This window comes from Strongylocentrotus purpuratus, unplaced genomic scaffold (genome assembly GCF_000002235.5).
Source record: "Strongylocentrotus purpuratus isolate Spur 01 unplaced genomic scaffold, Spur_5.0 spur5_scaffold_2, whole genome shotgun sequence".
NCBI classification, from domain to species: domain Eukaryota; kingdom Metazoa; phylum Echinodermata; class Echinoidea; order Camarodonta; family Strongylocentrotidae; genus Strongylocentrotus; species Strongylocentrotus purpuratus.
Genome location: NW_022145605.1, coordinates 9,129,463 through 9,143,339, shown reverse-complemented (window position 1 = coordinate 9,143,339; position 13,877 = coordinate 9,129,463). Strand labels below are relative to the sequence as shown.

General features: G+C 38.6%; 1 long non-coding RNA gene across 1 annotated transcript; it reads right to left on the bottom strand.

Moving 5' to 3' along the window:
- Positions 1-6,322: 6,322 nt before the first annotated feature.
- LOC105441102 lies at positions 6,323-8,576 on the bottom strand. Its single transcript, XR_004065054.1, has 3 exons — positions 8,514-8,576; positions 7,132-7,168; positions 6,323-6,386 (listed from the first exon to the last, which is right to left on the bottom strand). It is a non-coding gene; the product is annotated as an uncharacterized LOC105441102 (long non-coding RNA).
- Between the last annotated feature and the right edge of the window lie 5,301 nt (positions 8,577-13,877).

Here is a 13,877-nt window from a genome sequence, read left to right as displayed (position 1 = left end):
ATTTGAAAAGTATCTGGTAAAGTCGAAAAGAAGAGGTGCAATCACTTTGTGTCGATTCCGATGCAGGTCACACCGCTTACCAATTAATAATGGAAAGTTTGAAAATAATCCTGAAGAATGTAAAATTGAATGTCCTTGTTGTAATTTAAAGGTTTTTGGAGATGAATTTCACTATATTTTTGTCTGCCCTTTTTTCAAGAAAGAAAGGCAGTTATACTTAGACAGTTTGTTGTAAGTAACCCTAGCACATTTCACATGGACAAATTATTTAATAGATCTAGCGTTAAACAATTAAGAAAACTCGTAAAATTCAGTAATAATACCATTCTTTTCGTTGGTTCCTAAGGCTTAAAGCATGGTGCTATTTGTGTTAATAAAAGTGTAGTTACTCGTTGTGGTAGACAAACCAAACCACCTGATATTTTAGACTTATAACTTTAAACTGTATATGTCTAGGCTAGTGTATACTTAGTCTTTAGCTCATGTTTATTGTGTTTTAGAAATATAAAAATGTATGTATCATGTCTATGTATTTTATTATCATATTTTACTTTTTATTTATATATCTTTCTGTATTGTGTTGTAAATATGTTGTGCTCTCATACCCCTGAAGGGGGTCGATATAGTCAAATAAAATCTTATCTTATCTTACATATTTCAACATGACAATAAAAATAAACATAACTTGAAGGAAACTTTTATTTTGGAAATAACATGAATAAGGACCCATTATACAAACAAATACAATTATACGATCATCTGACTAGAACAAAAATAACTTTTTTTAAAATATAAATACTGAGATATCACAGAGTTAAAACATCATCCTAACGTTCGTGCACGTCGAAAACAATTCAGTGAAAGCATATACTAAGTAGGTCCATGGAAGTCGTTATTTTTTTACATGTTATTAGAATGATGAGAGTATGAAGAATCGTAATGGTAGCAACAAGAGACAGGTAATATATCAACATTATAAAGCACATAATCACGTATTATATAAAAGCAGTGCAAGCCGGTCGAATGGCAATCTGCAAATTTTCATATGCATATATATTAATGTAAATGATATCAGTCAATAATAATATAAGGGTATCTATTTATTACCTAAGTTCACAGTGATTACTATCGACTCAAGCATTCATGCTAATATGATAGTTTTCCTCTGCATTTATCTTGATTCATTGACTGAACTCCATACTTTCAAGTTTTCAATCATATATAATTATGCATTTTTGTTGGTGTATTTCAGTTGTCACTCTTTATGTAGATCAGTTAAATTATATACCAGTGTTGATATTTGAATGTTTTGTATTTGATTTTTCAATAATGCAGAAACATCTGCTAAAAAAAGTTGAGACGATGGGTTGTAATCGATCCGGGGGATAATCTCTAGTATGTATTATTGGTCCGAGTGTAATTTTCGGGATGATAGGTGCCCAAGGGCAATTGAGCAAGGTTCTACTTATTTTCAGGAGGTAATTGTCTTCGGGGCTCTTGTCTTAATGTGGAAGTTGTCTTAAAGAGAACTTTGAGTTCTGGAAGAGGTGAAAAAAAGTTTGTGAGCGTTATCATTTTTATTATGCAAGAAATAGTGTGGAAGAATATCAGATTAAAAATGTTCCCTGAAAAGCTTGGCTCTTCAAATGCCTTAATATTCTAAATATGGCATGTAGCGGGATAAAAATCGGGACGGATTTTTACGCCATAAGTATGTTCGTGTAGTCCCCTATACATATTCTTGTGTACAGTGCTTGTAACTAAGACTGGGCCAAATTTCCTGTCATTTTGATGATTCCAGAACCTTGCAGTACACACCAATACTTACATGCTAGGTGATCAACCTATTCTGATCCATTCCACACCGTTTTTTTCATAATGCAATCGCATGACCAGAACTCAACTTTATCTTCAACTTGGGGGAGGGTAATTGTCCTAGGGGTTCTTGGCCAGTCTCGTGCTCCTCTACTAATATGCCTTATTCCCTTTGATACTTCCTTTTCGCAACCCATGCCATGGAGTACTAAGTCATTGCTTTATATATTATGCCTATATAAGATGTGTATTGGGTCGCATGCCACTTGCTCGGGGAGGGGGTGACGCTTTTTGCCGAATATAAAATATTTTGTATTTAAATTCTCTGAGTTGAGTTCGGCCGGCCCGAATGCCCGAAAAAACTCTTAAGAATCAGAAATTATTATTTTCCGTCTTCTCTTTCCAGTCCCTCATTTGCGTTTGTTCCTCCCACCTCAAGTGCCGCCCAAGGGACTTGCCTCCTCTGCACCCATAGATACATAACTACAGATGGATATATATGATAGAGAGCTAGACCGAGCTAGTTAAAATCTGCAAAAAGTTCTTTAAATCTGAACTTTTGTAACTAAAAGATGGCACCCGCCTTCAGTCCCAACGGTTTCTCCTGTGGTGAAAGATGAGTCGTTGGATGCAAGGAATGCTATCGTCCGGGATACTTCATTTACGGTACCGGTCCTTCGCATGGCATGAATCCTCTTCATTTCCTCCAAAAACTGTAACAAAACAAATATATATATATATATATATATGTATATATACTTCTATGCAGGCTCGGATCCAGGATTTCTTAGGGGAGGGGGCCCAACTTTTTTTTTTGGCTCCCCCCTTGATCGCCAGGGGGGATTTTTTTTTCTCAAGGGGGGGGGGGGGGGGGGGGGGGGGGGCTTGGCCCCCCCGGCCCCTACCCCCCCCCCCCCTGGATCCGCTACTGCTTCTATGTGTATCGATTAACACCCGAAACAAACAATCATGCATGGGAAAATGATAACAAATCATATAATGAGAAAAGTAACCACACATTGGAATAATAATAATAATAATAATAATACATGAGATTTATATAGCGCCATTATCCATTTTAATTAAATGCTCAAGGCGCTTCAAAATATTAAGGAACACATTACATCATGACAAAAAATCGTGTACATTTACATAAGAAAGAAAATGCAAAATGAAAGAATGAATGTCTGTCTTCAAAACGCAAAATTAAACAAAATGGATTTAAGGTTGCTCTTAAAAGATGTTGAAGAGTCGGAGTTCTTCAGGAGTTCTTCACTTTCTGTGGAAGTGAATTCCATAGGGCTGGTCCGGCATGAGCAAAAGCTCGTCCCCCCCCCAAGATTTCTTTGAAAGCGGTATGTGTAGAAGACCAGAGTTGGAGGGTCGGAGGGTACGTGTGGGTTGGTAGAGGTGAACTAAAGACTGGTTGTATTCAGGAGCTGTTCTTTTCATGATTTAATAAACTAAAAGAAGGAATAGGTAAATGGATAGCTAGGGTTTGGATTCAGTTGATGAGAGCGTACGATCACCATATCAAGTGGATTACAGGGGCGATGCCTCATGGCAGTTCAATGTAACAGTACGAAATCCGCCTAGACCCGCCGCCAGATAATGTAGGGGTGTCGTAGTCTAGCGGATATTCCAACGGACTGTAAATCAGTGGCGGATCCAGGGAAAAAAGGGGGCAAAAAAGAGGGGAAAACGGGGAAAAAAAGAAGTGGAAAAAAGGGGAAAGATTTTTTTTGTTTAAAAAAAGTGTTCTCCCCCCCCCCCCCCCAAGCCACTGAACGAAATATCTGACGACATAATTTTTCCGTTTTCCGGGGCCAAACATAAAAATGTGCTCTTCATTTGCGGTTAATCCCGCCAACAATGTGTGGAGAAGGGGGAGCCGAAAGGACCTTGCCTCCCCCCCCCCCAGCAAACCTAAAAGAGAGAGAAGGTAAGGAAGGGAAAGGGAAAGAGGAGAGAAAGGGAAAGAAAAAAAGAGAAAGAAGAAAGGTAGGGGAGAGCAGTTGCGATTTTTCCGCCAAAAAAGTGTAGATCAGGGGGGGGGGGGCGGCCGGCGTACTGATCGGGGAGGGGGCTTGGGGGAAATACAATTCAAACGTGGTTTATTTCTAATTCCATAACGGGGGTTTACACATAATGCTGATATGACATAATTTTTCGAGATTTGTCCTCATTTTTTAGTAAATTATACTTTTGTATGCGTTTGTTGTAAAATGACAAATTCCTAAATTTACAGCCAGGCAAAAAATATGCTGAGATGCCTACATGTCAGGGCCCGCAAAACGGCGGGGATCGGGAGCCTCCACCTCCCCCCTCACTTTTTGTGAAAAAGTATATTAAAGAGAAATAGAAAGAGAGAGAGCAAGAAAGAAGAATATTTAACTGCCAGTATCATAACAAAATAAGGTATCAAAAAATGCTCATCTAACTGTAATTAAACGCCTAAAACCCCTGAGCTTCCGGGGGCTCTGCCCCCTAGACCCAACTAATTGCCCTAAGGCGGGCCCCTTGATACTCATCTGACCGTAATTAAGTGCCTAAAACCCTTGAGCTTCGGGGGGCTCCGCCCGCGGGTGTCCTGCCGGTGTCACAAATAAGGTATAAAAATAAAAATAATAACCCCCCCCAAAAAAAAAAAAAAAAAAAAACGCCGTTCAAAAAAAAAGAAAGGAGAGAAGAGGAAAAGGACGAAGGAATAAAAAGGAGCAGACAAAACATATTTTGAAATTCAGACAAGGATTAAGAGTCAAGAACGGTACAACGAATCGTCTTCTTTCTCTAATGATTTAATGAAATGTCAAAGCATCCGTGCTTCGCGCAGGAGGTGGGGGAACTGAATTTAGACAAGGATTAAGAGTCGAGAACGGTACGGTGAATCGTCTTCTTTCTTTAATAATTGTAATGAAAAGTCAAAGCTTTCAAGCTTCGTACGGGATGGGGGGGGGGGAGAGGGGGGGGGGACTGAATTTAGACAAGGATTGAGCGTCGAGAACGGTACAACGAATCGTCTTCTTTCTCTTTTAATTTCATCAAACGTAAGAGCTTGCGCGGAAGGGGGAAACTGAATTCAAACGAGGATTAAGAGTCGAGAACGGTACAACGAATCGTCTTCTTTTTCTAATAATTTAATGAAACGTCAAAGCATCCGCGCTTCGCACAGAAGGGGGATGAGAGGGGGAAGGGACTGAATTCAAACGAGGATTAAGAGTCGAAAATCGTAATACGAATCGTCTTCTTTCTCTAATGATTTAATGAAATGTCAAAGCTTCCGCGCTTCGCAAGAGGTGGGGGAACTGAATTTAGACAAGGATTAAGAGTCGAGAACGGTACGGCGAATCGTCTTCTTTCTTTAATAATTTTAATGAAAAGTCAAAGCTTTCAAGCTTTGCGCGGGAGGGGGGGGGGAACTGAATTCAGATAAGGATTAAGAGTCGAGAATGGTACAACGAATCGTCTTCTTTCTCTAATAATTTAATCGAACGTAAAAGCTTCCGGGCTGGGGGGGGGGGGGAGAACTGAATTCAGACGAGGATTAAGCGTCGAGAACGGTACAACGAATCGTCTTCTTTCTCTAATGATTTAATGAAACTTAAAAGCTTCTGCTCTTCGCGCGGGAGGGAGGGATACTGTATTCAGACGAGGATTATTTTCGAGAACGGTACAACGAATCGTCTTCTTTCTCTAATGATTTAATGAAACGTAAAAACTTCCGGCTGGGGGGGGGGGAGAACTGAATTCAGACGAGGATTAAGCGTCGAGAACGGTACAACGAATCGTCTTCTTTCTCTAATGATTTAATGAAACGTAAAAGCTTCTGCTCTTCGCGCGGGAGGGAGGGATACTGTATTCAGACGAGGATTATTTTCGAGAACGGTACAACGAATCGTCTTCTTCTCTAATAATGTAATGAGCGTCAAAGCTTCGGCGCTTTGCGGAGGATGGAGGGGGAAATCGCCCCTCCCTGCACACCCCCATTTAATACGTCAATGCTGGTCACCATTACGTACCAATATTTGGCTCGCATAATTTTCAATCTGGCCCCCCCCCCTAAGAAATCCTGGATCCGCGCCTGCTGTTAATAGCATGGTTCGCGATTCGAGTCCCACCGGGGTACTTACGTACTTTGGTAAGACATTAATCTACATTTGCCACTCTCCACCCAGGTGTTAAAGGGTACGCAATAGGATGCGAACGTTCAATGACTGCATGGGGTAATAATAATTACGATTGCTTAGAAACGTAGTATTAAGCGCTATATAAATGTTGGACTATTATTGTCATATTTCTTTGATTAACTGGTGTCACGTCGGATACGGTTCCTTTAGCGGTTTTGATTTGGTCAACACTCCGTCAACGAAACATTTTTGCCGGATATTGGTACACTCCGATCATAAACCCAGGACGGGATATGCTTCATGTAATTCTAACATTCCAAAATCTCTCTCATCACAACGCCACCCCGAGTACATCACATAAAAAGACCTCGCTTTACCTGAGCTGTTGCCTCATCAGTCATCCCGAATGATCTCTTGAAGAGAGGAGTCGCAATAACACCAGGGCTACAAAGACAAAGAAATCAATTTTGACCAATGAACATAAAATAATAACTTATGTTCAATTATAATATTATCATTTTTTTGTGCAAATATATTTTCCAAAATAGTTCCAGTTATCATCGAAATGAAGTTTTAAATAGAAGGAAAAAAAAAAACTATTTCTACATTGATAATTGACCAGAGCGCAGGGTTCTCTCGTAGTTTGTAACCTCTCAATTATTATCATCTGACTCATGCCTGATAAAGTAATAAAATACGGAGAAGCAGAGATGAGATGACTGTTTATCTTATAGATAATCATACGAATCAGGACCCGCTAAACTTCGAAGAAGGTGCTAAGGTAATCTACAGCATCCCCCTTTCTTAAAAAGGTTTGACACACAAGAATGTCAGTTAATAGCCATCGGGCATTTTGGTCACTATGTGCACCCAAATCATAACGATTTCACATCAGATTGAATGCCCCCCCCCCCCATCCCCATTTAAAAATCATTTTTGTGTAGAACGTGAGATTTTTTTCTCGGGAATGTTTCACATTTCTTTAGACATTCTCACTTTAGATTAATCTACAAAAGATGTCATCCGTTAAAGCGCACATTAAAAACAAGAGAGAAACATAGTATGATAAAATGATTAGAAGGTGATGTACGATGGTATCAAACATATATAATGAGCATTAAAGATCGTGTTCCTTTAGGCATTAGCTTATCAGTGCCCATTAGAAAATCAAAACGTATCTGCAACTCACTTCACTGCGTTGACCCGAACTCCATGGGGCGCTAGTTCTATGAATTAAACCAAAATAATGACAAAAAGGTTATGTTAACTGACGATAAAGTTCAATATAAATGGAATTCAATTAAAACGTTTATATTTTTGCCGGGGTGAGGAGATTATTACACGACATTGTTTGAAGACCGAGACACCAATATACTCAAGATATTGAAAACGAAGGCAGCGTTTCTAATACAATCAATTAATTATGGCCGTGACTCTGCCAAAATAGAAACTCGGTCGGTGAGAAAACATTATTTGAAATCTATAATCAATTTTTGTTCACCAATTATCACCACTTTAATTTTTTTTTTTTTTTGATGGAAACTTTCCAACACTTTCTCAATCATTGCTCCCTGTTATTTGTCTATATTAATTTTTATTCCCAATGAATGAAATGGGAAAAGGTATTCCACTGACTTCGGAGCACCAAGAAATTAAGTTTTAAAATAAATATCAGGAATCATCGTGTCATGTCCTGCCGGAATCCATTCAGTTCATGAGAGAAGTGCAGTATTTGGATAATGGGGGCAACCTTTCACTGGTCGCACCACAGTGGGAGTGGAGTGGTCGAGTGGTTTAAGGCGCTTGACTGGAGATGCGAAGGTCGAGGGTTCGAATCTCGACACGGCACTAATATCCTTTGGCAAGATATTTACCTGCAATTGCTACTCTCCACCCAGGTGTAAATTGGGTACCCGGTAGGATGCGACCGTCATTGTTGAACAAACAGTTTTTGAGCGTCAAGTAACGCCTGGCTGGAATGCTCCCCAGGGAGTGGAGTTGTGCACAAAGTATGTGCGGGCAAGCACTGAATCCAATGACCGGGGTAATGATATATTGTGTAAAGCGCTTAGAGACATTTGTATTAAGCGCTATATAAAAGCTAAATATTATCATTATTGATTTTTTTTTTAAAGCCATATTTTGTAAAATTGTATACGTCGGAAACAGATAATGAAAGATTTTCAGAAACAATCAATGCATTAAAAGCGTAGTGTAAATGACGATTAAACGAGATGTGACAAATTCTTCTTGGATATTTAGGAGATGAAAACCCATGTAGGCCAACTGACTGTCAAACATTTTGGATTAATATATATTTATTTCTTAATTTCATAATTCCATTAAAATACATTTAAAAAAAAAGAAATACCATAAACATATGAAATATAGAAAACATAGAAAATATATAATACAGTGTATTATGAACAAATAATAGAAAACGTATATACAAAAAATGTATATACATATAAATGTGTTTGGGTAAATGGCAATAGGGTCTTGGGGTGTATATGAATATAAAACACATGTACAATCATAAAACGCAAAGTGAAAAACAAAAATCAGACATACCTTCAGCTATAGACCGTGTCATATGATCCAACACTGTCTTAGACATACTATAGATTACGAAGCCAGGCATCTAGTAATGAACAAACAAACATTAGGAAGGCATGGGTGTGGGTGCATGATTTTGTGTGATAGAAAGAGGTTCAGGCGCGTACACAGGGGGGGGGGTTGGGGGGTTACCCCCCTTTGGTATTTTTGTGTGTGTTAACCCCCCCCCCCATAACCCCCTAAACCCCCCCTACCTAAAAAAGCTGACCCCCCCCCCCAACGGAGCAAAATGTCAAATGTTCAAATTTCGAGACCAATAAAAAAAAAAGTGTCCTCTTACCCCCCCCCCCCCCCCCCCCCCCCCCCCCCCCCCCCCCCCCCCCCCGCTTATATAGCGGTCGGCTGAGTCGTTGCGATTTTGGGGGATTAAAAAAAAAAAAAAGTGTCCTCTTACCTCTTACCCCCCCCCCCCCCGCTAATTCAGCGGCTGGCTGAGTCGTTGCGAAATTTTCGGCCCGATTTATAAATGTTAACCCCCCCCCCCTTGAAAAATCCTGCGTACGCGCCTGAAGAGGTTTATAATATATAAATCTCATTTTGAAGGACATTGCAACATGAATAACTTTCACACAAAGAGGAGATGAGAAATAGGAATTGGTGGAAACTGTTTTCATGAAGGATTTTATGTCAGTATCGTTTTGAGAGCAAGACATCATGCCAATCGAAGCGGGTGAACAAATTTTTTTATGAGATCCTGTTTTAAATTTTAAATTTTGATTTTAATTTCAATTTATTCATGTTTCCAACAAAACATTACACATCAATTATAAGCATTTAAAACAATTGTAAGAAATACATGTTGGAAACATAGGGGTCCACTAAAAAGCAATGCTAGTACAAGTGTGAACACCTCATATGATACTTGGGAATAATGAGTAATTAAATTAACTAATCCGTAACTACAAAAGGAACTACAAAGTAGGGGAAAGAGAAAAGGGGGGTGCCAACAGAGACGATAAAGGTGACGTGAAGGTACGTATATGAACTCACCGATATCTTGCCCAACATACTTGATACATTCACCACAGTCCCTGTCAATAAAGGAAATAGAGTATTGACCTATTTAAATGTCGATAACATGAATTGGTTGTGTGCACCTGAGAGTGCATGCACAAGATTAAAATCAGTATTACACTCGTATTGTACGTGTATCCAATACAGAGCAGAGTCAACTTAATTTAATCAGGTAAAATAATATATATCAAAACATTATGTAGTAGTAGGTGCCGCAGATTGACGAAAGATTTCCTGGACAATGAAGCATAGATGTTTTGAAAGAGCTCTCTAGTTGACTCTTTGGAAAATCTCAGGCTGTTATCACATTAAATTTGCATAGATGTCAACCGGTGTGTTGGCTCAGTCAGAAGAGCGTCCGTCTCACAACCGGGAAGTCGTGGGTCATAACAAAAGACGTTAAAAGACGGTAGTTGCTGCTACCTTGTTTGGCGTTCAACAATAAGGGATAGAGCAACGTCGATCTGGCGCTGCTCAGTGGCTGCCGGGCTCACGATCAATTGGGCAAAAAGAATTTCCATTTTCGGTTTAACTTAATACAATTTGGAGTGGACTTTAAAAGATTATTATTTTTATTATTATCATTATGTAATCCTTCTTACGCCATTTGTAAGCCAGATCAAGAGTTTATCTTAGTGACAGCTAGCTGCAAAGTCCTTTGGAAGTTACAGGAAGAAGAAGGAGACTGAGAAAGGAAGAAGGAAAGGAAGAAGGGAAGAAAGAAGAAGATGAAGAAGAAGGAGGAGAAAAATAAAGAGGAAAAGAAGAAGAAGAAGAAGAAGAAGAAGCATAAGAAGAAGGGGTAGGGAGTAGGAAGAGACGGAGAAGGGAACAGTACTCGTCATGGTAAGTGCGCTGGGCTCTTCGAGTCGATATTCACCCTAGGAACAGACACCTCAAAGATGGTTTCCCCGTGGGGTCATTGCATTTGGTGTAGGTTCAGATGATACCTTAGTTCTTTAATATAATAAACCCGATTTGACTCCCCGTTTTCGTAAATTTCTAAGTATTTTAAGTATCTTGTATATTTTATATTTATTGGATATTCGAATACTATTGTGTACTGTTATCAACGTAGGCACTGCCAGTTTTGATACTTTTAAAATATCTTAGCCTGGAAGATTCTAAAGGAAGTTTCTTTAAATTTCAATTTGTTTTCCATTCATATTTTCAAGGTAAATCTACACACAAAAATGCATGTAAATGTGTGGTGTTTGTACAATAGACCTTTTGTAGTTAGCACATGGGTCAAATGACCCCAAATATCCACAGATCTTTTACTCATGGAGAAGTCCCAATTTGTGTATTTTAGAATAATCAATGCCAAAGTCATGTATGTGCTTTATGACAAGCTTTTGTTTGCCCTCTTGTTTCATAGAATGTACTGAAGGTGCACACATTAATAATGATAACATATTACATATTACATGAGCGCATATTCATCTCGGCAGGTTTTACAATTTTATCACAAATGACCTTTATCTGACAATGGGCAGATAGTATTTACGAAATGGCTTATTACCATTAACTTTGATCAGATGTGGCGCTAGGAGCTGGGTGAGCTGGAGGGGCGCTCTCACATTCACTGCAAAGATTTTATCAAAACATTCTAAAGTAACGGTCTCGACTGTGTGTGATGCAAACACTCCTGCATTATTGACCTGTAATCGCACAATACGTTGAAAGAGAAGAAATAATCACATAAGAACTTGAGATAATTATAAGTAATGCATGGACATGCCAATTTCGGTGTGAAAGAAGTTACAATATGTTAATCTCTATAGTAAATATGGAGCAAATAGGAGAAACCGTGTATTACGAAATTTGATCCTCATTGGAATTCTGTAAGAAATGACTAAATATTGCTGAAATAAATCAAAATGAGAAGCACTGGACAAAGATGTGGGTACATACACAGTCGCTAATAAAGGTGGAACATTTTTTGTTATCCCAATTTATGGAATTAATTTAAAAAATAATTTAAAAATAATAGATCTAGGTAATAGTATACATTCTCACATTTTATTTAACAATAATTTGCCAATAAGTGTTTGCGTGACTGCTAAAGCATGTGTATGCTACTATGCTTATCAACTAGGGAATCTATGCCCTTAAGTCATAAATGACAGTAATGAGGATTAATGCCCCACAAAAGGCACTAATATAGCACATCGACACGGTTTTGATCCTGGGGCCTCACAATGTGTGCCCATGCCTTAAGCCATAATGCATGGCCGTCCAGAGGATTTTTGTACGTTGGGGACCGGGGTAAAATGCAATAAATTATTGAAAATTTATTGCATTTCTTTCTTTTTTTTAATTTATGGAAACTGCCCCCTACCCTAGCCACCGCTGCGTACAATCATGGTTCAGTGACAAAATAATGGCCTCGTAACTGTGAGGCCCCAGGATCAAAAGCGTTTCGATGTGCTATATTAGTGCCCTTTTGTGGGGCATTAATCTCATGTCATTAATGTCATTTATGACTTGAGGGCGTAGGTCCTCTAGTTAATAAGCATAGTAGCATACACATGCTTTAGCAGTCCCGCCAAACACAAATTGGCAAATTATTATTCAATAAAATCTGAGAATGTATATTATTATCTAGATCTATTATTTTTAAATAAATTGGGGCAAAACAAAAATATTCTACCTTTATGAGCGACAGTGTAGAAGAATACAACCATGCAACACCAGAAGTTCTCAAAACTATTTCTACATCTATTTCAAATAAGAGCACCTCCATATCAAAGATATATTTCAAAGTTTCCCGTGAAATTGCAAGTTATTTCCTTTCAACATTAGCATGAAAATGGCTACAGCCCACGACCGACAGTCCACTGTATATATAATCGGTCTAGCGAATCTTCTTACAAATGTCAGAAGGCCCTATATAATTTATGCTAGCGCTTTTGAAGGAAGCTTTTACTCATTATTATCATGATTAATCCTTACCAGCACATCAATCTGGTTGAATTTCTGTATGGTTTCTTCTGCAGTTCTCTTCACATCAGCTTCCAGCTCAAAGTCAGCTTGGATCATTAAAATCTGGGCAAAAGTTGAATAATAATTATTTAAAAAATACTACTAATACTACTAGAGTAAGTAATAATAATATTAATACAAAAATAACAATAATGATTGAAAGACAGGTGTATACTAGATAAGCTTGACAATGTCAAGGAAAAGAACACATCATCATCATTAGTATTATTATCGGTAGTAGCAATAATAGTAGTAAGAGGTAGAGGCCGATCCAGGAGGGCCCCCCGGCCCCCATCCCTGGGGGAAAAAAACTTGTAAAAACACGTTAATTTTACTTTTTTTTGGAGATGGGCCCCTTCCCCTGGCGCACAAGGGGGGGGGGGGGGGGGGGGAGAGATTTTTCAAATTTTCGTCGGCCCCCCAAAAGAAATTAGTGCTCACTACCCCCCCCCCCCCCTCCCCCTCCCAATGAGCGAATTATCGGCCGGCTGTTTCGCCTCTAAATATTATCTCACGAATTGTGTCCCCTCCCCTGCCGCCGGCTGGATCTGCCCCTGGTAAGAGGGGGAGGAGGAGGAGAGAAGAACCTGAAAACAGTGTGACCGATAGAACTCTGAATCTATTAAGAGCATTATAATTATGAATTTAAAGGATTACGAGTCTATGAACTAGTCTCTTTCCGTTCAACCCTCATCTGAATAACGTCTGATTTCTCCTATTTTATATAAAGAGGAGGTTGCACGGCAAATCTTTCTTACTCGATCAATCAGTAATACATTCTGGTCGCAAAATAAATGGTCTAAACAACTAGTAGAAGAAGTAGTAAGAATAGTAGTTGAAGTAGTATTATATGAAACGTATTTTTTATATTATATATTTGTTTGTTTGAGAATGCATTAAAAAAAGAACTATGAAGGGAAATACACTACTCCGAGTAAGTTCATATGAAAACAGGCAACCTACCTTGTCTTTTTCCAGCCCTCTCCTGATACCTAAACGTATTTGCAAAAGTAAGAATACTTTTTACTTATATGCAGGACCAATTGTGGTTAGTTGATAATTCATTTATTATTTTCAACAAAGGACATTTCTACCAGTTAGTGATCGCCAGACAAATGGGGAAACCACCACCACATATTGCTTGATACAATATTAGAAAACTTACAATCACCATTTCCTATTTTGGAGAAACTTTGGTTCTACCCTATCCAATTATATGGCGCTCAAGACCTAAAACATTTTCCTCCACATTTCTTGTGTAATGTTATGAAAATATTGTATATTTAAATATAATATAATCTGTTCAGTGATGCAAAATAG